The sequence below is a fragment of the Taudactylus pleione genome, unplaced genomic scaffold (assembly GCF_031769625.1).
Source record: "Taudactylus pleione unplaced genomic scaffold, aTauple2 ptg000207l, whole genome shotgun sequence".
Lineage (NCBI taxonomy): Eukaryota > Metazoa > Chordata > Amphibia > Anura > Myobatrachidae > Taudactylus > Taudactylus pleione.
Window position 1 is genome coordinate 2,013,343 of NW_028284609.1, and position 26,024 is coordinate 2,039,366.

The window sequence follows — 26,024 nt, forward strand, 5'->3', positions numbered from 1 at the left end:
CTCTCTTCTGCCTCTGACCTGCCCACCAACTCCTCTCTGTTAATCACTTTCACTGTTGATACAAGACCACTAACCACTTAAGCAATTCCTTGCGATGAAAGATAAAATTGTTCACTTATCTTCAAATCTTTATACACTCTCTAAAAACCATCTCTTTAAAGCATTGCACACCTGAGCTTGTGTTTACATTTCTACATATTGTCTGTGTTGTATAATCAATGCTATGTTTTTCTGGCTATCAGGGCTGATGAGTATTGTGGCGCCATACAAACAACAACAAATAACTATATTAATAAAAATTATTATAATTATTATTATTAGTATTATTCTATTTTAATTAGAAGGCCCTGTCAAATTATACAGAGATGTAGATTGAGGTAATCATGACATGACACAAACAGAATGTAAAGATGGCCCTACCCAAATACACTTAGGTGTAATTTACTGGGAATCATGTTGGATGAGATTTTGTGATTTTCAGTGATAAACCCATGAGTTTGCAACTCACTTGGTTTTCGCATGTTAAAAACAGATTTTGCATATCACCATCGGACCAAAAATAGTATGATTAACACTGATATCAATACAAATCACGAATTTCCTAAGAATCATGCTGGACAACATGACAAACTCACACCTAAAGTGCAACGCAATGCATGAAATGAATAGACTACCAAATCAGTGGCGTGTTTGCATGCGCATATCATTAAAATCATTAAATTAGGACAGTCTCAATCATGATGCTTATAAAAGCCACAGGCTATAATTTCATGTGGATTGCACCATCTGACTCAAAGGGCTCAGGAGCAAGGAACATAACAGTGGATCCAGCAGGTAGAGATGCCTCAGGGCCTACTATACGGTATACAATCATGAAGCCGGCTGCCTTAACACCGGCAGCCGGCTTCCCGACTGTCATATCCCGGCGAGGGATGAAATGCCGGGCGTCTACATGTAGACGCCCGGCATTTCCCAGACGGAGAGCGGACAGCTGCTGGGGGGGAGGGTTAGGTTTAGGTGACCCAGGGGGGATTTAGGGTTAAGCACTTCCCCGGGAGGGTTAGGGTTAGGCAGGGGGAGGGAGGATTAGGGTTAGGCACCCCTGGGGGGGACTTAGGGTTAGGCACCCCAAGGGGGACTTAGGTTTAGGCAGCGGGGAAGGGGGGGTTAGGATTAGGCACTTAGAGGGGGATTAGGGTTAGGCACTTAGGGGCGAGGTTAGGGTTAGGCACCCTAAGGAGGGTAAGAGGGTTAGGTTAGGTTAGAGAATACTTACCTATCCACGATCGGGATTTCCAGCGCTGTCGGGCTTCCGCTGCCGGGAACTCTGCTGATGTCGGCCATGCAGCCGGCGGTATTTCATACTGATTCCCTACTATACATAGGCCTAGGTTCTTCCATGGGTGGTTAAATGTCAATGCAGTGTCTGATGCCGAGGTCATCAAGATGTTCCACCTCAACAACTTAATTTACCTGTATAACCTTGTTAAAACTCATCTTGAGCCAAACACCGCATGGTCATGAGCCATATCAGGCCTACACAAACTGCTAGCTGTTCTGCACTTCTTTGTTACTATAATTTAAGTCAGTGATGGGGAGGCTGTGTTTGGAATATCACAAGCCACCTCCTCCTGCTATCTGGTCCAAGTTCTAGCCACACCTAAGACCTTCTCATATAACTATATCTGCATCCTTAGCTAGGAGTCATACTGGCATGACATCAGGTTAGCTTTTTATAGCATCTCAGGCATGCCAAATATCCTGGGTAATATAGACTGCACACACATTGGGCTGAGACCACCTAGGCTAGGGCCCGCATATACCTAAATCACCATCATGGGCATTCAACCAACATGCAGGTGGTTTGTGATGCAAAACAATGAATCATGTTGTGGTGGGCTATCCTGGCTCATGTCATTATGCCTTTATCCTCAGTCATTCATACCTCTGTGCTAAGTTTGAAGTGGGTATGTACACAATCCTATTGTCACTATACACCTATACATTGTCATGTCAACCTTCACTTGTATTTTGCCTTACAGGGGATTTGGGCTATGGCTGTTTCTCATGGCCATTGTCACTTCCTGATAGTCCTGCTCAGAGCAAATATAATGATGCACATAATATAAAACATACATTTGTGTTATTAAAATCTAGGTTCCGCTGTCTCGATAGGTCTGGTAGGATTATGCTGTATTTGTTTGATAAAATGTCCAACATTATGCTCTGCAGTTGCAACAACCTCCCACGCCAGATTATGCAATAAACAGTGAGTGGGCAGGGCTATTTGTGAAATCTGGTGACTCTGTGACCACTGAAAGTGGGAGGAAGGGCAGGGCTTCTTTGATTGCCAGCTATTTAACCTATAAGTACTACATTACACAACATTTGTAGTTGAACCTACACTAAAAATTTTATTTCTAAAGTTTTTCAAGTTACAGAGCATCTGCAAAACAAAACACCTCCAAACCTGACCCATTTCAGTATGGAACAAATTATCTGGGTCTTGACTTAACTCTACAATAATGTTTCACCTCACCTGTGGTGAACTACTTAACCAAGGTGTTTCACCACAGGTGATGTCGTGCAAAAATTAAAATAGAAGTCAAGGTGCAGAGCATTTTCCCCTCCTGGATTGTCTCCTGTTGGAAGGTGTGAAGAGTTTTTCTAAACACAATCATTTACACTACTAAATAACAAACATTTCTCAAGTAATGTTTATTTCCATTTTTCTACTTTTTTCCTATGTGTTTTGTAAAATAAACTCATCAGCCTACAATATTTGTGTGTCAAACATGGTAAACTACCTGACTTTTAGCTTGCCTGTCTTTGTGCTGCATAATATGTGTTTTGCCATTTCCCCAGACCTTCAACACGTATGGTCAAGTGTTTTATACATATGCAACTGTATTTTGTCCACACACTATTTGACCAATATTTTATTGTTGGAAAAAAACTTTCAGCATATTAATTAATTAACTGTTCATTTAATGTTCATTATCTAATCATTTAAGTAATTGCATGCAAACAGGTTAATAAAGTGTATCTTAAAACATAATAATAATAATAATAATAATAATAATAATAATAATAATAAGTATTATTTTTATTAATATTATTATTATTATTATTATTATTATTATTATTATTTCCACAACATATTATAATGTTTACAGAGGCACAATTTCAATAGTGCTCATCCAATCATCAACAAATGCCTTCAATAGGCCACGAGTAATAAAGTAACTATTAATATGTGTGTAAAAAGCACAAAAATATTTTTATTTGCACTCATGACTATAACATAATGTTTTCTTTTAGGAGGCTGTGTAAAGGAGGGTGTAGAATGGCTTGGACCTGCAGCACCACCTCTGGTATGAGCCCCACGCCTGGGTGGTGCTTGTGCAGGTGAGAGGTATAAACTGGTGCTGCCGCTACTTTGTGGATGTGATAACTGGCTAATATTTCTCTACTCAATGAGGTAATGTTCACATTCAGATCCCAAATTGCATTTGTTTAATTTTGGCACATTTTTAAAAAGCTCTCTTGAAAAGTACTGTTTGGATTGGTTTGTGCCTCAAGCACACGGTGGTTCGATTCCATTATTCTGGCAACATTTTCAAGATTTGCGTTAATATTAGAATTAATGTTTCCAACAGTGTCAGTTAGATGCATGATGCTTACATTAATGGCTGAGAGGCTGCTGTTACTTTTATGTAAATGGTGATTCATTTATATCAATGTCTCATTTGTGTGTCTATTAGTTCCACATGATGGTCATTGAAAGCAGCCATGGAGGTGAGGAAGGCAGAGACAGCATCAGCATTTGGATTACTAAGCAGCTCCTGTAAATGTGAGCTGGGTGGGCATGGTATTTCTGGCCTGACTGGTGTTGCTGGACACATATCTAAAGTAATGAATTCTTCTTGTGTATCCACAGGTCCAGCAAGTGACTCTGATGTTGGCAAATGTGACTCGTCTGTAAAACTAATTGTGGAGTATGGTGCGCAATTAAGATGTCAACAAATATGACTAAACCCTCAAGCAATATCAAGCAGTTTGACAGGCCAATATGCAGGTGTTTGGATTTGTGTTAGAAATTTGAAGAGGTTGATGTATGAAGCTTTTGAAACCGTGTTAAAGTGGCCCATTTCTTACATTTCCCAGGCCAACCATATAGTTTGACAGAAGCATTTGACAATGATACTTTAGTAAATACTAGGTAGATGCAGATTGTTTGCTATGTTTAATGCTGACCATACACTAGTGTGACGTAGTACGATGCGATTCATCGCACATTTTCCCTTGAACTCCCCGGTAGTCCCGATGGCATGATTTTGTGCTTTTTAACACACACGATCTGCATACGATTACGATAGATATGATGGGCTGCACATCTGATCATACGATACATTTTAAGAGCAGCGAGAGCATGCATCAGATCGTATCCTACCTAAAAAAAATACACGTTTTCAACACGATTTATCGTACAACGCATCTAAAATCGGGCAATCGGCCCAAAATCGTGCTAGTGTATGGCCAGCATAATTTCTCCACTGTGCCACTTTGCCAGTAAATAAAAAACTTCATACAACACCCAGTAAACAATGTGTGATGCTGGTAAAATGATATTTTCCTGAAAGAAAGCATGCAACACTTTATTATTATCCTTTACAAATGGCTGTGTAAATGGAGATGTTTGAGGTGCATGGGCCAATTGTCTGTGTTGTTTTGCCCAAGTCGGAGTAGGAGGCTCCTGTTGTTGCCTGGCGGTTTGGCGTTTTGAAGAATTTAAACCTGTCTACATTTAAAGTGCTGAATGTGTTTTACAAGAAAACAAACACAAGAAACCAGAAAATGTATTTACCTGTCTCAGTGACATCACAAGGAGTGTGCAGGGGGTGCGGGCTGCACCCGGGTGGGTGACACCAAGGTGCAGACTGCCCCTCAGAGACAGGATTCGGGAGCTGCACTGTACTATTAAGTGAAGCGCTCGGCTCTTCACACTGTGTACTCTGGGTTAACTATTTCAATACAATACAAACAACTATACTTTGTATAGCCAGAATGTATACCCTTTACAACATGGAAACACATATCTTCAAATTCTTAGAATTGCTGAAAGAAATACACAGGGATTGTTAACTGATTTTTAACTGAAAAAAATAAATAAATAGGACTTTGGCAAGTTTGACTAACAAACTAAAATGTTGGCACCCAATATATGATGGTTGTGTGGACACATGTATTTTATGATTCCTAAGTGACAATTCCATGTATGCAGTTTGTTTGTACAGTACTATGCAGATTGGGAATAAAAGTGTGTAAAATCTATGTTAAATCGCATTATGTCATAAGCAAAACATTTATCTAACAATACAAAGGTTATCATGAAGACATTACTCACTCTTTTTGGGCGGGGCATCAGAGTTATGTACATGGGTACCCTGCACCACTTCTGAAGGAATAATGCTGCTCAGAGGCTCCTCATATTCTGGACATTCCTGTTGAAATGGTGATCCGCCTCCGGTCAGCCTTTCCTGCCATGTCTCAGTGGCCATTTTCTGCTTGATGCAGCATTTGATATCGCTGAAGAGCTTTTTGCAGACATCAACACTCCACTTTAGCAAGCCAGAACAGTTCACCCCTCTACTAATTATAGCTATAAATACAATTTTAGAAAGCTGCCAATCTTTAGATTTTAATTCTGTTAGTCAATTATTATTGTTCCACCTTTGTTGATCTGTTTGACCTCCTTGTAGAGGAGGTCTTTTAAAAAGCATGGTGGAGGTCAGTGGGTGTGTGTGAAGTAGTGACTAGCAGCCTGGTGGAAGGGGAGAGGGGAAGAAAAGGAACTACTACAGGATGCGGGAATCCTCTCAATGCCACTGACTTGGGTTATGTCTATTTAATATTGTAGTGAATGTACCAGAAAATAAAAATATGCTATGGCAGTGCTTCCCAAACTCCGCCATTACAGTCCAGGATTTGGGGATGGTAGTGGATTGATCCCCTTCCTTAGATGTACACTAATGTAATCAGTTACTATCCAAAGTCATTCCCTGCTATCCACTGGACATAAAGGGGGAATATAATCCTGTGGTGAGCAAAGCGAGCCACTGTGCCCAAAATGTGGCGAGCGAAGCAAGCCCACGAGGGGACAAGTTTCTTATTTTGGTGACCTTTATGGGCATGGAACTGCACTTCTGCCCTCAATTCACATCACTTCCAGGTACAAATACTGAAGGGGATCTATACACTACCATTTGGGGATATCCATGCTTGAGTCCAGATGGTTATATCAAAATGACTGAGATACTAATTATTCCACTTGTGCTCAAACGAGGATATCTTTAAAACCTTGAACCTTTGTGCTATGGAGCTAATATTTTGTGGGGTTTGGTACTATCTTTTTTATTTAGTCATATTATGCATCTGGATGAAGTTGCTATCCATGTGCTATTATTAGTAGACACATTTATTTAAATACCGCCAGCATATTCACTTGTAATGGCCCCCATACACCAGTGACTGATTGCCAGAATTTGCGAGCCTCAGATGCCAGAGTCAGAGGATCAGTGAAATCTAAAATGTTGGATTTCCCTGCTTTGCCAATCATGATCAAATTATGATCGTGATAATTGGTGACTTTTAACATGTATAATTTCACCAACCTTTGGACGGATCAGTGAACATCGATGGCCGCCAGTTTCCGATCTGAGGAACTGACTGCACAGTTACACAAGTAACTATGGCCCTGATTCAGAGCCGCTCGTAAGCGGCCACTCGTTCGTTCTGACTGATGTTCGCACGGATTTTAATACGCATGCGCGAACCAGTCAGTGCGGCCAAAAATCATTTGTTCGCTATATAGCGAATGCCTGCTATTTTGAGTGACAGAAGGAGGCGTATGTGGGTGGTAACAGGGGAAGGTGCTTGAAAACGGGGGTGTGGAATTTGAACGCAGGCGTGCTTAAAGGTCAAAACGGGCGTTTTAAGGGAGTGCATAATTAATACAGCAGCGTCATTGACCACGTCACTTGGTTTTTTTTTACTCAGAACTGCTCGCAAAATAGCGGTTGAAAAAACCAGCCACAAGAATAGCGAGCAGTTCATGCGCTGTTCGATGTACTCGATTAATCTAATAAATAGCGGACATGACGTATGGTGCGAGCGGCAAGGGGGCGTATTTTTCAAAATTACAACCGCAAGTTTTGCTCGCTCGTTCAGACTTAGAGGCGTGAACAGACCGCAATTAGCGAACGGTTCATTTGAATAGCCACCCCTTGTTTTAGAACAAACGACCGCAAATAGTGAGCGGCTCTGAATGAGGGCCTATGTGCCAATTATTTTTTGCGCATGTCATGCCCAAATGCACCGGGTCGTAAAGTTGTTAAACCCATCTAAACTATAGGGCACATTTCTGTATCTAAGGACATATCAAGTGAACAAGGTGGCAACTTTTCACACATTTCTGCTTGCCACCTTAGGAGGCTGCAAACAGAAATAATGGGCAACATCATCACTTGCGTCTGATCGACAAAATAGCAGAATAACTCTGTCAGCAGGGCAACCACCAGGGGCGGACTGCCGAGCCTCGAGTCCCGGGTTAGGAGAGAATGTTGAACCCTGGTGGCACCCCCAGCTAGGGATGGCAGAGAGAATTGATACAATGCCGGCTACCACAAGCCAGCCTGAGATTGCAAAACAGCAGCCAATCAGGAGCGGCTGTAGCGCCGCTCCTTATTGGCTGCTGGTCCGCGAGCTGTGATTGGCTCGCGGCTGGCATCATATATGAGATGCTGTCAGTGCTGTATATCAATTCTCCCTGCCATCCGTGGCTGCCACTGCAACACCACTACCACCCGGGCCCCATCTCTTTCCATGGGGTCTATTTACTAAGCAGTGTTAGGAGATAAGAGTGAAAAGTGATAAGGTGCCAGCCAATCAGCTCCCAACTGTCAATGACATGGCAGGTAGGAATGGATTGGTTGGCACCTTATCACTTTTCACTCTGTCTCCTAACATTGCTTAGTAAATAGACCCCCATATTTGAAAAGCAATGGGCACTGATTCTACCTGGCTGGCTGCACCAGCAAGGCCAGATACACAAACCACTAAACCAGGTACTCCCTGACCTTGCCTTTTGCTCCCACCCCGTGTTCAAGCCAGCCTTCCCTGTCCACTCCTGTGTCCCAGCCAGCCTTCCCTGCCCTATACCTCCCCCAATTGTCCAGTCAGTCTTTCCTGCCCTGCCACGCCCCTCTGTTACAGCCTCCCCTGCCCTGTGACTCCCACCCGAGTCCAGCCAGCCTTCCCTGCCCAGTCCTACCCCCCAGTCCAGCCAGCCTTCTCTGCCCTGTGACTCCCCTCCCAGACCAGCCAGCCTACCCTGTCCCCCTCAGTCCAGCCAGCCTACCCTGTCCCTCCCAGTCCAGCCAGTCTCCCCTTCTCCCCCTCCCCCTTGTCCAACGAGCATTCCCTGTCATGTGTTCTACACTTATACACTTCCCCTTTCTTCTTGCTTTTTATGTGGATCTAGTTTTTTCAGGGTATTTTATGTGGGTATTTTATATATTTTAGAATCAACATTGATTTCCCTATAGAGAGAGAGAGAGAGAGAGAGAGAGAGAGAGAGAGAGAGAGAGAGAGAGCGAGCGAGAGAGATTCTGGTTTTGTGTGTGTATATTTACAGCAGTTTTCTCTCGTATACTTTCATATTTTCATATATTATATGATAGATTGACATGTCATAATAGCAACCACAGCCCAAACGTTGAGAATTTTTAAACTGCTTTATGCCCCCCGGTGTAGCTCCGCCCATCTCTGCTTATTTTGTCAGTACCGGGCTCCACAATTTCTGATGGTAGTCCTGTCTGTCAGGCACACATAACTTATTACGGGTGCCCAAAAAACAACTGAATTTCTTCCAATGTGTCTTTTGACTACACCCATACATTTAAATAATAGTGCATTGATTACTGCAAAAAAAAATGATTAAGTAAAGCGGCAAATACTTTTTGTTAACTGTTTTATTCTCACTGAAATGAATGAAATCATGATCATGAAATTGTAAGGATATATAAGGCTACATCAGAGCATCACCTCAGCATGTGTATTTAGCATTAACTCTGTAAAAGTACAATCAGTTCCTGGATCCTCGTTTGCCAAAGGAACATTGGTTGAGGAGGATCACCAGGTGTTCATGTACGCGTATTGTTAGGGAACAATGGAAGAGGATGCAGTGAGAAACATATGTAGCCATCTGTGTAATAACCCCCAGCAATCAGCACTGGTACCGGCAGGGTTAAAGCTTCTGTTCATTTCCCCACAGCCCCTCCCCCACTCCCACATCAGCTTCTGTGTCAGCGCCAGGGAGAGTGCTGACTGCAATATATCACTTATAAACACAGCTGCACTCCACTGCTTGGGGTCATGTGTCCTCCTTATCACAAATGGGGCTTCCCAACACGACTCAAAGTTCCGTTTCCCTTACAAATCATTATTCTTACTACTAGATATTGCACATTTGATGCCATCTTATGTAATCGCTAGTGACAACCCAGTGTGCAGCCTGCATCATGTTACGGTTGCTGGATGACCGACTGAAGAGCCAGCAAATCATTACTGTAATGTTCAGTACTCCTCACCATCCCCCTTATGTGCACTCCATGCCAATGTAATGCTTTGTTATGGATGATAAATCACAAGCAGTCCCAGGAGGCTGAGGTGTGCTGGGGCATATCCAGGTCACAGCCAGATGTGCTGCTTCCCCGCTGGGAGCATACAGGTTGCAAAGTAAGCCAGGGTCACTTTGCTGGTCCAAAGGACTCATACGGTGTCCTTGATTGTCATTCGCCGGGATCTCCTTCCTCCCATGCCCCTGCCCATCAGGGGGATAGTAATACATGGGATGGGCGATGCAGGATGTATTTGTGCTGCTAGATTGGATATTCAGGGCAGCATCCTAAGCTGGGAGCCAATGGGCTGCGAGCGCTACGCTGTGTCCTGCCTTCCCACAGGAGGGATGCCGGGGAGGATGCAGAGTGCTGATGCCCCACTCCTAGCAGCCTAGTGCCAGCTCCGCTCAGTCGGCTCTCTTACCGATAGCGGAAACTTAGGGGGAAAAAGCTATTGTGCAGCTTCGTGCTCTGTGCATATGTGTATGTGGCTCAGGGTACAGGACTGCTGCCTGTAATACAGAGCAGCTGGCAGAGGCAGATCCCCATCACACACCGCACATTACCTATTGTGTTGCCGCTTCAGTCTATGAGCAGGGGAGAGAGGGATCCCTTGTGTACAGTGTTACAGACCAAGCAGAGCTGAAGGACACCCACATCCTGCAGGTAAGTCCTGTACTGTTAGATAATATGCTGGACATGTTTATGAAATCCATCCCCTATTATGCTGGGACTTGTGGCAGCAGGTAAATGGAGCACATGCCACCTTGCTCACTTTATATGCCCTTAGATGGAGTAATGTACCTCTGCCAGCTAAAATTAAATATATATGTATCAAAAATATATTCAGATTGTTTAGTGAGATTCATGTGCTGTGTGCCTGTCCCCTTTTATACATGAAATATTCATTGCTGCTATGACCAAAGGACCACATCATCTAAGCTGCCACGGTTGGGCAGAGCCACACAATCCTCCAGCAACTTGGCTTGCCTCACTCTTGCACCAAGTTCCCCTGTTTGCTTGACATGCTTGGCTAAAAAGCCCGGTGATTGCTTAATTGCTGCTGATTGCAAGTGTCACCAATCTGACATCTGCTGCCTCTTCAGCTCTCTGCACTTCACGGCTTGAGATGCTGAGTTGGTAACACCCCAAAACAGTGAAGTGCTAATAAGATCTTGGGTGTGACAGTTTCTCTTCAATGATTATTGGTTTTCGTGTTCTTAGGTAACTTTACTGTATGTGCTGGTTTGTGACAAAAAGAGAATATCTTTGTCTAGTTATTATTATGAACCTCATCATTAACTATGCAGTATCCAGTAATGTTTAGAAGTGAAGACAGAAATGTACAACCCCTATATGTCAACACAGATCCAGAGCATAGTGTGACTTCTTCAGGACTGAAATGGGACAGTTTACCCATAGATAAAGCCTCATATTAAAAACTTCCACAGTAAAAATATTTGAACACAATCCCTTCCACACAGTGCTAACAAGAGGAAATGGCATAATGGGGTCAAACACACCATTCAACTTTCCCAGTATAGCTGAGCATTGCTGTATTAGGAACATTTTGTGTACTACAGTGTCTATAGAGATTTGTCCTCATGTAGAAACAAGGAAATTACTGTAGGTAGAAGACTCCCAGAATACTGGAACTTAATGTTCTGTAGAGTAAGGTGCACGCCCTATCCCCCAGTGCGTTATTAGCTTAGCTATTTGTATATTATGTATATGTATGAATGTACAGACACACATCATGCCAGCAGGAAGATACCACGTAACAAGCAGCTTGTGGCATAAAGTACGATCTGTAAATTAAATGTAATTTTTCGAAAGATATTTGGTCATTCAGCAATCTGTAATTCAATCACCACTGATACAAGCTGCCTTCAACCATTGTTCATCAGACCCAGCTGGATGATTTCTGTCAGATGGGAAGTGCTTGTGCAAAATCGCTAGGTAAATGTATCTGGAAGGCTTTCCAAGTGTAGTCTTAAATGAACACACACACAGTTGGTTACAGTCTGAAGGCAGATGTTAGCACACCAATAAATCTTTCCTGTGATTGTCAATGAGTATGTCATGTCTTACTTTCCTATTTCAAATTTCATTTGAAAGGAAATTAACTGTCTCTAATTAATAAAATGATGTCCTATTTTTACCACTGCTTGTTGAAGTGTATATACTCTGTGACCTACTGTACAGCATTCAGCATATACTGTTTTTTGGAAAAGTGAAACAAATAGTACACATTTTCTTCATGTCTTATTCTATTCTGCTAAATATTCTGCATTAACTATAACAGCTTATTTCCACAAAATAAAAACCTCACATTATTGACGTAGTTGCATATGGCTTTCAGGCTATCATCTGAAAGTATGCCATAATCTCTATAAATCTTTTTCTGGATGCAACCTCCAGACTACAAGGACAAAAGGACAATGATTCAATAGCTTTATATGTGTCAATGACATGTGTATTTACTGTAAATTACAGTCAGAACTCATTTGTACAGATGTAATAGGCACAGCAGAGACAGACTTTGAGTTTGACTGTGTCCAACTACTCTCGTTTAGGATTCTACATGTTTTTAAACACTGAATTTAGAACATTATATATATATATATATATATATATATATAATTATGCCAACTATGCACTCACTTACTTGTCAAACTGTAAATACAGGGAATGTTAGTTCAAAAATATTGCATTAATTTGTTCAGCTGGCCAACCACGTCATGGTCTTCCCATCTGGCCAGTCCCTACACTGACTCTCAAAAATATATGAGCTTTGCTCTGCCACTTTTGGTTCCAGCTAGCACAGATTTAAAAAAAAAAAATATATATATATATATATATATATATAATGTGTTAGGTCTGGCCCTCCTCTTTTCTTTAGCCCCTCTGCCTAGTTAGCTTGGGTGCCTTCCTAGGGGTTGGCATACCCCAATATAGAAGCAAAGTACTGAAAGGTGCACTCCAAGACTGGTCTCTTAGTGAAAACAATGGTGTTTATTAAATCGACGATTCAGGGTTTCCCCCTTCCTAAGGTGTGTCCTGAGGAAGGGTAAACTCTGATTCGTCAATTTAATAAACACCATTCGTTTTCACTAGGAGACCAGTCTTGGAGTGCACCTTTCAGTACTTTGCTTCTATATATATATATATATATATATATATATATATATACTGTGTATATATATATATATATATATACACTGTATATATATATATATATATATATATATATATATATACATATAAATATACTGTTTTAAGCTAGCAATCAAACTTCAGTTTGTCGGTGAAGAGTGATTGTATTACAGAAGTGTACAGGACATGATCCTGACATGGTTAATTATGGAAGGTTGGTACTTCCAAACTCATGTACAGTAGTTTCAATGTAATACAGAAAATCCACTGTTACTTATTCTTCAAGATTTAATTGTTTTGAATAGATGCATTTTTCAAATCTTGCCTTGCTAATGTGATACAGTGTAACATATATGTTACCTTAATTCAGAAACAGTAAATCAAATGTTTAAAACAATAATAATATTTGATGTTTGCTACACATCTAAATACTAGAAATGCTTGCATGATATGTATTCATTAAAATCTGTGATGTGAATATTTTAGAGCTTTTGAAACAAGTTTAATATAAAATATTTTTTGGGCCACTGATAAGTTTTTTTTCCATACAATGAACAGTTGGAGCACAATGAAAACAAAGTGTGAATCATTCTCTGTGAAGTTGATGTTATTCATTGGTATAACTTTATTCTATTCATTGGTATAACTTTATTCTATTCATTGGTATAACTTTATTCTATAAAATTACTAATGACTGCAAAGTTCAACATTTGTCTATTGCTTTCTTGAAGAAAGAAAGCCATTATTTTTGATTTTTACAGAATTATTATACCCATTGACAGGATTAATTAGGAAAGCCAGTTTTGCTTTATTTGTATCGGGTAGTTGTATTACTGTTAATTTCCGTAATTCATGCATTTATTGTGTAGCTGAATGGCAACACATTTGTGTTCAGGCATTACCAGTGCCAGGAATGAGGCTATGTCTTTGCCTATGTTAGTTGCTGCTTAGTTTGAGCACGCTTGATGACAAACCTGTAGAGGGGGCATACGTATTGATTAAATATGGCTAGTATTATTACATACGACATGTAGTATTTACCCAAGTATTTTTTTTATGTCGATGCTCAGGGCTATGTAGTGAGGAAAGCAGAAGCAGAAGAGATATGTCAATATGTTTTTTTCCCTGATTTATCAGCAGCATTTGTGGGATTTTTTTGGTACGAGAATGGTGGCACAGTGCTTTGCAGTCATCTTCTTACTGTGTTAATGTGGGTTACCACTGGTATCTTCCCACAATCCAACAACATACTGGTAGGCTCAGGGCTATAGAGAGTGATCCCTGGATCTGATACTGAGAGTGGAGTCACCGGCCGAAAACTGCCTGGCTCCGGAGGTCTGCATGAAGAGACCTCCTGCAGTGCTGCGCTGCGCTCGCAGAGCAGCGCCGATGAAGAGCCTCGCCCTCCACTCATCCCCTGGCGGAAAAAGGTATGAACTCAGGAGGATGAATGGTCTGGGGGAGCGAAAGGGGTTGCAGTGCAGCACAGGGCGCACTGCCATCCTGATACGGCGCTGGCTGTGGCTAGTGCTATGTGATCTGCAAGAGGTGCCCTGCCTCCTGCAGATCACACAGCCACACCCACATCAGCTGACACCTATGGGGAAAGACTTCCAGATGAATGCACACACCCCCTTCCTTCATGTCCCCTCCTCTGCTGTAAAGGTGGCGCTAGTGGCCACACAGAAGGACAATGTCCCCAATTGCAGCTGACCTGAGCCCAGCCTGGGCTTGTTAGGGGGGGTCCTCATTGTCGCTGTACAGGGGGCATCTGCACACACTGTACAGTCCCCTGTAACAGCTGCCTACCACCCCCAGGTCCCCCCTAACAAACCCGGGCTCAGGTAATTAGTACTCACTTCCCCCCTCTCGGCACCCCTGGGAAGGCCAACTGGCTACTGACAAAATTGGGCAGAAACCAATGTGACTGATTCAATATTGTCTGCAATGCACTGCATATGTGGATGCTATAATATATATTTTTATCCATCATAACCAAAAATTCCCTTATTTTTAAAGCTTGTTCTTTATGTGTGTGTAGCACAGGGCCATAACTAGCTATGGGCAACCGGTGCCGTTGTGTGTGTGCTGCATAGCCGACCATCCACGGTCCCTGTATCTGGCTAGCAGGGTGCCTGGAACGGCAACCTGCAGCCAGAATCATAGATGCAGTGGTATTCCTCTGGATGCTTCAAATGGCAGATGGCAGCCATATCAGTCCTCTGAAGCATCCTGAGGAGGCTGCGGGCAGCACTGTTGTTCTGGTCGCTTCTGGCCCTGCCCCCGTGGCATGATGTCCTTATGTTATGTGCTGAGGGGGAAGCGGCCACCACCAGGGGCTGTAACTAAAGTTACAGTGCTGGTGTAGCACCACTATATTCAGCAGCACCGTGCAAGTAGATCAATTTGAAAATGTCATATCTGCAGAAAATACCTGTCAACAATACATTGTTACATTTTTCCACCTTAAGGTACATGTTGGATACACTTTACTAAAGACTATAAGAAACCAATGAATCAGGGATATTGTATTAGGAAAATAGATCTAACAAGTCTATTACATTTATATAAAATTAATTTAAAAAAAGTTTGCAATGTTGGACAATTTTATGTTTAATAACAATTTTTTATAATGTTTTGCTAACAACATAAGATATTACATGTGGTTTGCATTTTGTTATGCTGAGATTTAAAGGTCGATATGGTTTAAAAATGGTATGGAATATACAGCGCACCTATTATATACCATTTTTGCATTTTAACTTAAAGACTATTTAAAAAATGTAATATAAAATTACATATTTGTAATATACAGTATACATCTATTAGGCATGCATATATCTATTGGTTTCAGAAATACAACATATACACTTCTGGTCAAAAGGTTTAGAACACCCCCATTTTTTCAGTTTTTATTGAAATTTATGTAATGTAATAGCACAAAATTAAGCAAAATGTTTGACAAAAATGTTTGACTCATGCTCGGTGTCTCAGTGTGTCCCAACACTGTTTCAGAAGTTTCCAGAAATTATATATATATATATATATATATATAAAATATCATACAAACTCGGCACTCACATGCTTTTCAAACTGCAACTCCTTTGAACATAGGGAATGTATATATGTGTAGTCCACACGGCGGCACTCCAAGTACAAAACCTGAACACCACACGGCTGATCAGACTGGTGTTCACGCTTTGTACCCGCTTTGCGGACTACATATTGTTTAGTGCTCCCAGCATCTAGGATTACTGTGGAGGGCACCCAGACCAGTATTTTTTGTTTCCCATAGTGAGTGCCGGATTGAGGACTTATATATATAGAATAAAGTTGATCCAGTGAACATCAGTTCAGTTGATGAAAATGCCTTGACCACTTTGGGTTCGTGAAGACAGGAAAGTGACAACAACTCAAATGACTACGTGTAACAAAATGGTGTGTAGAAGAGCATCTTTGAATTCACTTCATATCAAAACTTTACGTGGATGTGCTACAGCAGCAGACAGTCACACCATGCGCCACTCCTGTCAGCTGTCAGGAACGTGGGACTACAGTGGGTTTATCTAAACTGAACAGTTGAAAAATGTTACCTGGTCTGACAAAACTTGATTTCCAGTTAAACTATGCAGATGTTAGAGTCAGAATTTGGCATAAAAAACAATAATCCATGGATCCTTTCTCAACAGTTCAAGCTGTTGGTGGTGATGTAAATGGTGTAGGAAATGTTTTCTTGGCATATCTAGGCCCCTTACTAACAACTGAGCATTGTTTAAATGTCACAGCCTACCTGAGTATTGTTGCTGACTAGCTGCATTCCTATATGCCCATCATCAAATGACTACTATGTATAGCAGGAAAACGTGCTTTATTACAAAGTATTCGTCATCTCTAACTGGTTCTTTGTGAGGGGCACACTTAGTAGCTATTGTCTGGTGATCACATCACATGTGGGTTCTAATGTTGAGGAAAGACCATTTTTGGGTCAAATGAAAGCAGGTGTCCCCTCATTTGAAGTGTTAGGTTCTTTCATTTTTAAAACAGTATGCATTGTTGGGCTGCCTTATTATCTCTACATTATATGGTGTTTTATTCACAATGGTGAAAACTAGCAAAAAAAGGCAGAATAGTTTTCAAGTGCAGATTTTATTATGAAAACCTAGATGTAGAATTCTGCTTATTGTTGCTTTGAAAATATAGATTTATGCTGATACAGGAGGGAATCATTACAAAGTGAGCAATTATGCTTTTGGATGTTACATTTCCTTATTTTGTACTAAATTTCCAGTTTGAAAAAAAAATTTTATGTAAAGAGCTGCAGAATATGTGTGCACTATATAAATAACTGGTATTAAATATATAAATAAATACATATCACTGCATCTCCATTAGAGGAGTCCTGCAGCATCAATGCCTTGCTCCCTTTCCTGCTTCCACATAGTCCATAAAGTGGAAAAATCACAGATATTTAGTACTCTTGACTAGAGATGAGCGGTTCGGATTCTGTGGAATTGGGGATCCGAGTCCACCCGAATGCTCTACAGGTGTTCCCTGCCTGACTCGGATCCTCGTTCGAGGCCGAGCCGCAGCCTCCTGATGTCGGATTCTCGCGAGAGAATCCAACGTCAGGGCTAATCTAGTGTAGGGTAGACCACTGTGATAGCGGTCTGCCCTAGACAGATCAAACACACAGCCACCAGCGGCAGCTGTCTGTAATAGCAGCCAATGCGAGTCAGGCAGACTCTCATTGGCTACTGCATGGAGGGAGCCGGTTGGAGCTCACTCATGAGCTCCGTCTTCCGGCTCCCTCCACGCGTTATACAGCAGAGCAGAGCGGACGGCGGCGGGAGCAGGGATTCAGGTAAGTTTTTTTTTTTGATGTGTGTGTGTAAGGGGGCATTACTGGGGGGCATACTACTACTGGGGGCCTGCTAAGTGGGGGCCTGCTAATGGGGGGTATACTACTACTGGGGGCCTGCGAAGGGGGGCATACTACTTCTGGGGGCCTGCTAAGGGGGGGAAAACTGCTACTGGGGGCCTGCTAAGTGGGGGCCTGCTAATGGGGGCCTGCTAAGGGGGGGCTTACTACTACTGGGGGCCTGCTAATGGGGGGAATACCACTACTGGGGGCATGTTAATGGGGGCACTACTACTGGGGGCATGTTAATGGGGGCACTACTACTGGGGGCATGTTAATGGGGGCACTACTACGGGGGCACTACTATTGGGGGCACTGCTACTGGGGGGCATACTACTGGGGGCATGCTAATGGGGCACTACTACTGGGGGCCTGCTAATGGGGGCACTACTACTGGGGGCCTGCTAATGTGGGCACTGCTACTGGGGGGCTTACTATTGGGGGGCATACTACTGGGGGCATGCTAATGGGGGGCATACTACTGGGGGGCATACTACTACTAAGGGGACTGCATAGGGGGCACCACTACTGGGGCCATTGTGTAAGGGACACCACTGCTGGGGGCATTGTATAAATGGCACTACTACTCTGGGCATTGTATAAGGGACATTACTACTGTGGGCTTTGTGTATAAGGGTCACTACTGTGGGCATTGTGTAAAAGGGTCACTACTGTGGGCATTGTGTAAAAGGGTCACTACTGTGGGCATTGTGTAAAAGGGGCACTACTGTGTGTCGTAACATATATAAGAGACACTACTTTATGGTGTAATGTGAATCAGGGGCACTATGTGATGGAATGTGAATAAGATTGTGCACTGTGACTCCTTGGGCCATAGCCCACTATGTAAACAAGTACTGTGATTCTGCTGGCCGTACCCCACTGGGTGGGTGCACTGCTTTTCATTTCTGCCACTGCTGTGTGGCAATGTTTCATAGATGTGCTTTAAATTGTGGTGTCTTTGCCGCTGCGCCGCTGGTTTGTCGATTAGTAACCAGTCAGCTCGCTGCAACCTTTGGCAAATAATGTTGAAAACAATATTATAAGCTGTGAGGTGGTCTAAATTGACTATAAATGACTGGAAATTAATGTTATTGAGGTTAATGATACTCTAAGAAGAAAAAAAGGACCAATTTATGTGATTTTAGCTTTTTTGTCAATTTTTGTAAAAAAAATCCAACTCCAAATCCAAAGCCAGTCACCGCAGTTTGGCTGATCCAAATACATATCCAAAGCCGGACGACGAATTAGAGCCAAATCCAAATCCGTCAAAAATGGTCCGGCGCACATACCTACTCTTGACCCTGTCAGCATGAGCTTACACCAAACATGGGGCACACTACACTATTTCTGGAGAAATTACATTTATCTAGCAGAACTTCTACCGGAATCACTGCAAAACCTGAGGAATGATAGTGGGGGACATTTAAATTACAGTAATATTTAGGTTTACTACTAATCATCATGACTATTCTGATGTCATTATGCATCAAATAGATTATTTTGTGCACAATAACAACAGTGTTGGGCTGGGACAATAGGGACCACTAGTGAATGCATTGGCAGGGGTCGGATCACCCTGTGCTGGCTCTCTAAAGTGCACCTGAAAATCGTGCACACCACGTGTCCAAAAATGGGGGCATGGCCTAATTACCATGGGCCACGCCCCCTACGTGACATTATTTGGAGGTGTGCCTGCCTGGTGCGCCTCCAAATAACGTCAGGCTGGGGGGAGCCTCACTAGCTGGGCTTCTCCCAGCCCTCTCCCGTCACTGAATGGATGCCGCGTGCATGCATGCAGCATCCTTTGAAACTCCGGGGTCCCCAACTTCCTGATTTGACCATTCATGGGCCACTTCGGCCCATGGGTGGAACAGCAGGACAGCACTGATAAATTGGGAAGTTGGGGAGGGGTGCGCCCTCTATGGGTGGTGCCCCTGTTTGACCGCACTGGTTGAACACCTCTAGAGCCGGCCCTGGGTAGAGGCCCTAGCTTAAGGGATCTGGCTAAATACCAGAGGAGGGGTGTCCGGCAAGCACAGAGGGACTTGGCCAACCATTAGAGAGGACATGCAAAGAACAGGACCCCTTTATAAAGGTTGGCTCAGGGATGTATTAGGACCAAGTTACTGACCCCTAGAGGAGGGGGTGGGGCCCTCAGGCAGTGGGGCCACCGAGGATTACCCCTGTACCCCTTTGGGACTGTCCAGCCCCGAATAACAATACCTTTTAACATCATTCTAGAGTACTATGACATGTTTTTTATGCTTTACTTTGTGCTTTGTTTACAACATCAGAATTATATAAATAAAAAGGTTACTGCTTTAATTAGGCGGCAATATATGTTTATATGGTGGTTGATACATATTGTCTAGGACCTTGTGTTTTACAGATGTTGCTATTCAGCTGTACAGTAGGTCTCCATGGCACATGCTTGTTTTAAATTTGGTTCGTATCTAAGAGAAGCTATTACTAAATATACACAAGGGAGTTTGTATTATGGTTGATGGTTTGTTTGCCAAAACAATTGCAAGAGATAGATCTTGTTAAAAGAAATTAAACTGTCAAGTAAATCTGCAAAGCTCTATTGTGTATGATATTGTTGTGAGGCAGGTACAGGAAGTCACGTTTTCTGTGCAGTATCATGTCACTGGCAAGTTACAACATTATAAAGCAAGATTTGCTGAATCCATAGCACAAACAAACAACGAGCAGAACAAACACTCATGATATTTCAATAAACCTCAGTGTTTGAAGTAAATAATGAGAACGCTTGTAGTAACAAAGACGGGTTGTTTGCTGTTTCAGAGAGAAAGGGAATTCAGTGTTAAGGACTAACATGATCCCTGTGCTTATGCCTTATTTAACTGTGGAACTGTGCAAATCACATCAGGCATTACAGGGTCATGCTAATCTAGTTTGTGCAGCTTCCATTCTGTCTCCGATCTGACTACAAACTCAAACTTTGTAAAGGTGCGCATCCACTAGCAGATAGTGGTACGACAGTACGATTACAACATTGTAATCATACAGTCGTTCCTCTTCCCCTGCAGTGCCTACACTGAATGATATGTCGTTCAGTGCAGGCACCCTCCCTTATTCCCGAACATGGTCAATCTGTCATTATCAGCAGATTTACTAGCATGTTCAGGCAATGATTGATGTAGAAAACGAACAGCGGGAAAGCACATTGCTGGTCGTTTTCAACATTTTCAACATTTTCATGCCCGATTCATGCACGATTAATGAGCGATTGAACAATAACAATATCGTTATTGCTCAATCTCTCATTTTAATCGGCAAGTGGATACATGGCTTAAAGGCCTGATTCAGAGCTGAATGCTCTGACCAGAGTGCTCGCTCTGAATCAGGGCCCTCCATGAAAATGGAGCGGCCTCCTGGCCACTCGTATAGCTGTGGGTGACCACCCACAGCATATGCGAGCGGCCAAAAAGATGGTCGCGATGGTCTTGACCATCACGACCATCGGACTTGCGACGGAGACCCTGCGGTAGGGTCTCCCTGCCACAAGCCCTGGAGTGATTTTGGCTCTATCAGAGCCAAAATCACTCCCACTGACATCACTAGTGATGTCAGTGGGGCCGGCTTCAGATGGTAGGCGTTCCCATGGGAACGCCTCCGTCTGGCAGGCACGCCCATCAAAGGGGGCGTGCTGTCAATCAACATCAACAGCACACCCCCTTTGGTGCGAGACCCGGAGCGATGGAAAGCCCGTCGCTCCCCGGGTCTCGCGCATGCGCACGACGGAGCTCCCTACATCGTGCGCATGCGCAGTGGGGAACATCCACCCGCTTGCGAGCGTACTGCCGCTTACTATAGGGAGATGTTTCAACATTCCCACCTCACCTTTATGCTGTTTTTAGACTTCTAATTAAAATTATATGCAATTTACTTTTATTGTAGTTCATAATGGCAACATATTTACACTACCTTAGAAGTGGCAAAAATCATAATCAGGAATTCAATCATACATCTACTAATTTCGGAGGGATGCCTCTTGCTCAGTTGTTCTGATCAAGAGTTGGTTGATAATGAAGCCGCGTTCAGCGCCGCTCTCACAATAGCGGTTGCGGGAATATGCAAATGCTAATCTCAGCCTTCCCTTTGTGCTAGATGGTGTGATGTAGTGAACGAGCAGTGTGGTGGAGATTGTAAACACATAAACATTGTCGTAACATCGGTCACACCTTCAACATTTGCAGTAGCTTACGGCCTACTCTAGCTACTCTCCTAAAATCCAACTAAATATGGCCTCTGAAGCTGTGGGTTTGCAATTCAGAATGCAGCAGTGTTCCCAGACACGCCTGTGCAGGGCCGTAACTAGGGTCAGGCACGCCAAGAGTCATAATGGGCCCGGGTAACAGGGGGCGTGGCCTAATCATGGGAGGCGTGGCCACGCCCCCTTTCTGAAAAAAAAGCTTTGCGATGGGGAGGAGGGGGGGGCGGCATGCTTAGCCCCCTCAGCCCTGCTCAAAGCCAGTGGGCACGAACAGTGTGATCGCTCCCCCCCACAAGCATTGGAGACTGCTGTGGCTGCTGCTCAGCAGCCATGAGCAGTCTCCCACTGCAGCTCAGCGCACGCTGTGTGCTGGGCTGCTGTGAGGGAAGGGGGGGGCGACGCCACACCAGGTAATCTGTATCGGCTCCTCCACCACTCTCGGCTTCCCTGACTAGGGTAGTGTGACATGTGCCATAGCACAGGTTACTACAGGGCAGGGGGCGATGTTCGGGCCTGTCAATTTACTGTGTATAATCAATCTCACTTGTAGCTTCCTCCTCTTTTATCCATGGCATCTCCTGACTGCCCCTATCTCCTCCCTGCTATTTGCCCCACAGTTTCTGATAGTAGCCCTGAACACTGCCACCAATCCTGGACCCAGGTATTACCAGCACATCTTAGTACCCTTGCCAGTGAGTTTGGCTGCTGGCGCAGGTTACATACACATATGTCCCAACCACTGATATTTGCTGTATATACACAAGTAGCACTCTTTCTATACTTTTAGTCCTTTCTATACCTTCAGTCAGTTATCTACACTGCCGGCTCCAGGCTTGTGCATGGCTGTTCTCTCCCGCGCACGCAGGGGGAGGGGTTTCCGAGTACTTAGAAACCCCCCTTGCCCGACTCGGCGGGAGCTGCAGCACGCAAGCCCCTCCCAGTCAGTTCCCTCAGGCTGGGCACCGTGATCGGAGGAGATCGCCTGCTGTCCGGGACATCTGTCCACAAGTCTGCCAGCACTGTGTGTGTGGAGTCCGGAGCTCAGCCGCAAAACGTAGGTGGCCGGGTGGTGCCCGGGGATGATATTTATTGTATAAAGCAGCAGATGACTCAGACTGCACTGCAGTGTTGTCTATGCAGGGGAAGCGGCGGGGGGGAAGGAAATATTCTTAAATGATTGCCATTCGACTGCTGGATGTATATGGGGGGTGGGGGGCAGTCAGGCAGGAGATCATGTGTATTACTATAATAATTAATTGATATGTATAAAATTATACAATTCCACTGCGGTGGGGGGTGAAGGGGGGGAGGATTATGCCAACTGCTGTATGTTATTCCCGGGCGGTGAAGGGGGGAGGAGGATAATATTACTTGTGCATGCACAGTTACAAAATGTAGTATCTATATAGATAGTTTATGTGCATTGGGTGTGGTGTAAGAGATAGACAAAAATTAGTTAGACAATGTCTAGATCTACCCCAGTTGTTAGACAGTCAATAGATCGACAGGTACAAAAGGTCGAAAGGTACAAAAGGTCGACACACTAAAGGTCGACATGTAAGAGGGTCAACAGGTACAAATGGTCGACAGGGTCAAAAGGTCGACATGGAAAAGGTTGACACGAAAATGATCGACACATTTTTTTAAATGTTTTTTTTGCGTAAATACCATTCAGCCCCTTGCGGGCTCGCTGCGCTCGCCACACTGCGGGCACGGTGGCTCGCTTTGCTCGCCACATGGATTTATTCCCCCTCCATGCCCACTTGGATGGTAGGGAATGACGTTGGATGGTAGGGAATGATGTTGGACACTGGCTCATCTTAAGTGCCTAACCCTAAACCTAAAAAAAAAAAAAAAAAAATGTATTGATCATTTTTGTGTCGACCATTTTCATGTCGACCTTTTGACCCTGTCAACCATATGTACCCGTCGACCTTCTTACATGTCGACCTTTAGTGTGTCGACCTTTTGTACCTGTCGACCTTTTGTACCTGTCGATCTATTGACTGTCTAACAACTGGGGTCGATCTAGACATTGTCTAACTAATTGCTGTCTATCTACAGCCCGGCACCCATGTGCATTGTCATGTAAATAGTAAGATTAGGTAGTGTTCCTTTTAGGATCATGCAGCATAGAAGGACATGTGATCAGGAAGTGGGGAGATAGAAGGAGTAAGAGAAAGGAGAACAGCCATGAGGAGATGATGTGTTTATCTACCTGTACTAATGCAAGTATTACTTACAATAAATAAACTACATAATCAGCATACTTGATGAGTCATTGCTATGAAAAAAGGAACATCAGGATATAACAACTGGCGATGAGGATAAACTTTTCATTACTCAGACTCAGCTATCTTACAGTCACCATGGCTGACATGCTAGCATTAATTCCTCAGCTTCTGCGTGTTGATGCTCCTAACGCTGTAGAATTATGGAGACAGTGGCTTGCAAGGTTTGATCATTTTATTGAAGCTATGGGAGTAACTACTGACAGCAAAAAGAAAAGCATGATTGTTATCAGTGCAGGCCCTAAGATTTATGAACTGTATGATACTATGCCAGAGACAGACACCAGGGACTATACCAAATGCAGGGACTCTTAGGCTGCATTTTGGAGCAAAATAGGCGGTCAATCACATTCCAAATATATGTTTAGTACAACTATGCAACTGCAAACTGAATCTGTTGATGCATATATTACTAGATTAAGGATTCTTGCAAGAACATGTCAGTTCCATGATGTTGAAGATGAAATTAAACAGCAGCTAATTGCATTTGGCACATGTGGAAAGTTGCGCAGATATGCTCTTAAATCTGAAATGACGCTGTCAGAGCTGCAGCAATATGCTAGAAGTCTTGAACTTTCAGAAACACATGCTAAGGACATGAATCAGCTGGAAGTGTGCAATAAATTACATACTGACACAAGTGACTGTATGGAGTCGAGTAAATCTAGAACATGTTACAGGTGTGGATGCTCCTATCCACATTCAGGAGACTGTCCTGCCACTTGTAAAATTTGCACTGCATGTGGCAAACTGAATCACTTTTCCTATGTTTGCAAATCCAAGGAAACCAAATCTACACCCAAACTATCTTCACAGCAATTTAAATCCAGGAGAAAGACAGTGCATTGTGTGGATTCTACATCATCTCCAACTGCAGAATCATCTGACAGTGATAATATGCCAGAAGGCTTTATCTAAATTATTCATCAAGTCGGCAAAAACAAGGTCAGTCCAAAAACTGACATCACCCTAGACAACACTTCTGTTGAATTTCTAATAGATTCCGGTGCTTCTGTAAATCTAATGGATGCTATCAGTTTCAAGAAGCTACATGGCAAGGTGGTTTTGAATCCAACATGTGTAAGAATATTCACTGATGGTAATAAACGACCCCTTCCCTTACCGGGTTCTTTTGACGTTATTACAAACAATTACAAACTGACAAAAGCATTATTTTTATGTCACTAAATATGCAAGAGGCAATCTCCTGGGATTTTAGACTGCATCACAATTGGGTCTTATACAAATTGTTGCCCACACACACAATTACACACCTGTTATACCTGACACTTCCAATTCCACTCCTGTCCTACATGAACCAAAGCCACTACGAAGTGATGTGGATGTTTTACTGCAGGTGTATAATCATCTTTTTCATGGCATTGGAAAACTTAAAGACTTATCAAGTTCATCTTCACATTGATCACTCAGTTATACCAATTGCTCAAGAACATCGCCGCATTCCTATCAACATAAGGAAACAAGTGGAAGAGAAAATACAGACTCTTGAAGACTTAGATATCATTGAAAAGATATCTGGCCCAACACCATGGGTATCACCTATTGTGGTTGTGCCCAAACCAGGTCAACCAAATGCAGTGAGAATATGTGTTGACATGCATCGATGTAATGTTGCCATTAAAAGAGAGCACCATATTACTCCTACTATGGATGATATTATACATCAACTCACAGGTGCATGTTTATTTTCGAAATTGGATTTAAATAATGGTTATCAT

The 26,024-nt window shown here is 43.1% G+C and overlaps 1 protein-coding gene and 1 pseudogene across 3 annotated transcripts in view; both read left to right on the plus strand.

Annotated features, from left to right (window-relative positions):
* The first annotated feature begins 737 nt into the window (after positions 1-737).
* Positions 738-25,473, plus strand: LOC148517849 (uncharacterized; annotated as a pseudogene).
* SYT1 (synaptotagmin 1) overlaps positions 10,014-26,024 on the plus strand; it is a 783,192-nt gene continuing 767,181 nt past the window's right edge. For all 3 annotated transcript variants that reach the window (XM_088478101.1, XM_088478105.1, XM_088478102.1), the window contains exon 1: positions 10,014-10,346. The gene's annotated coding sequence lies outside the window, so the exon portion shown is untranslated. The remainder of the gene's footprint in view (positions 10,347-26,024) is intronic.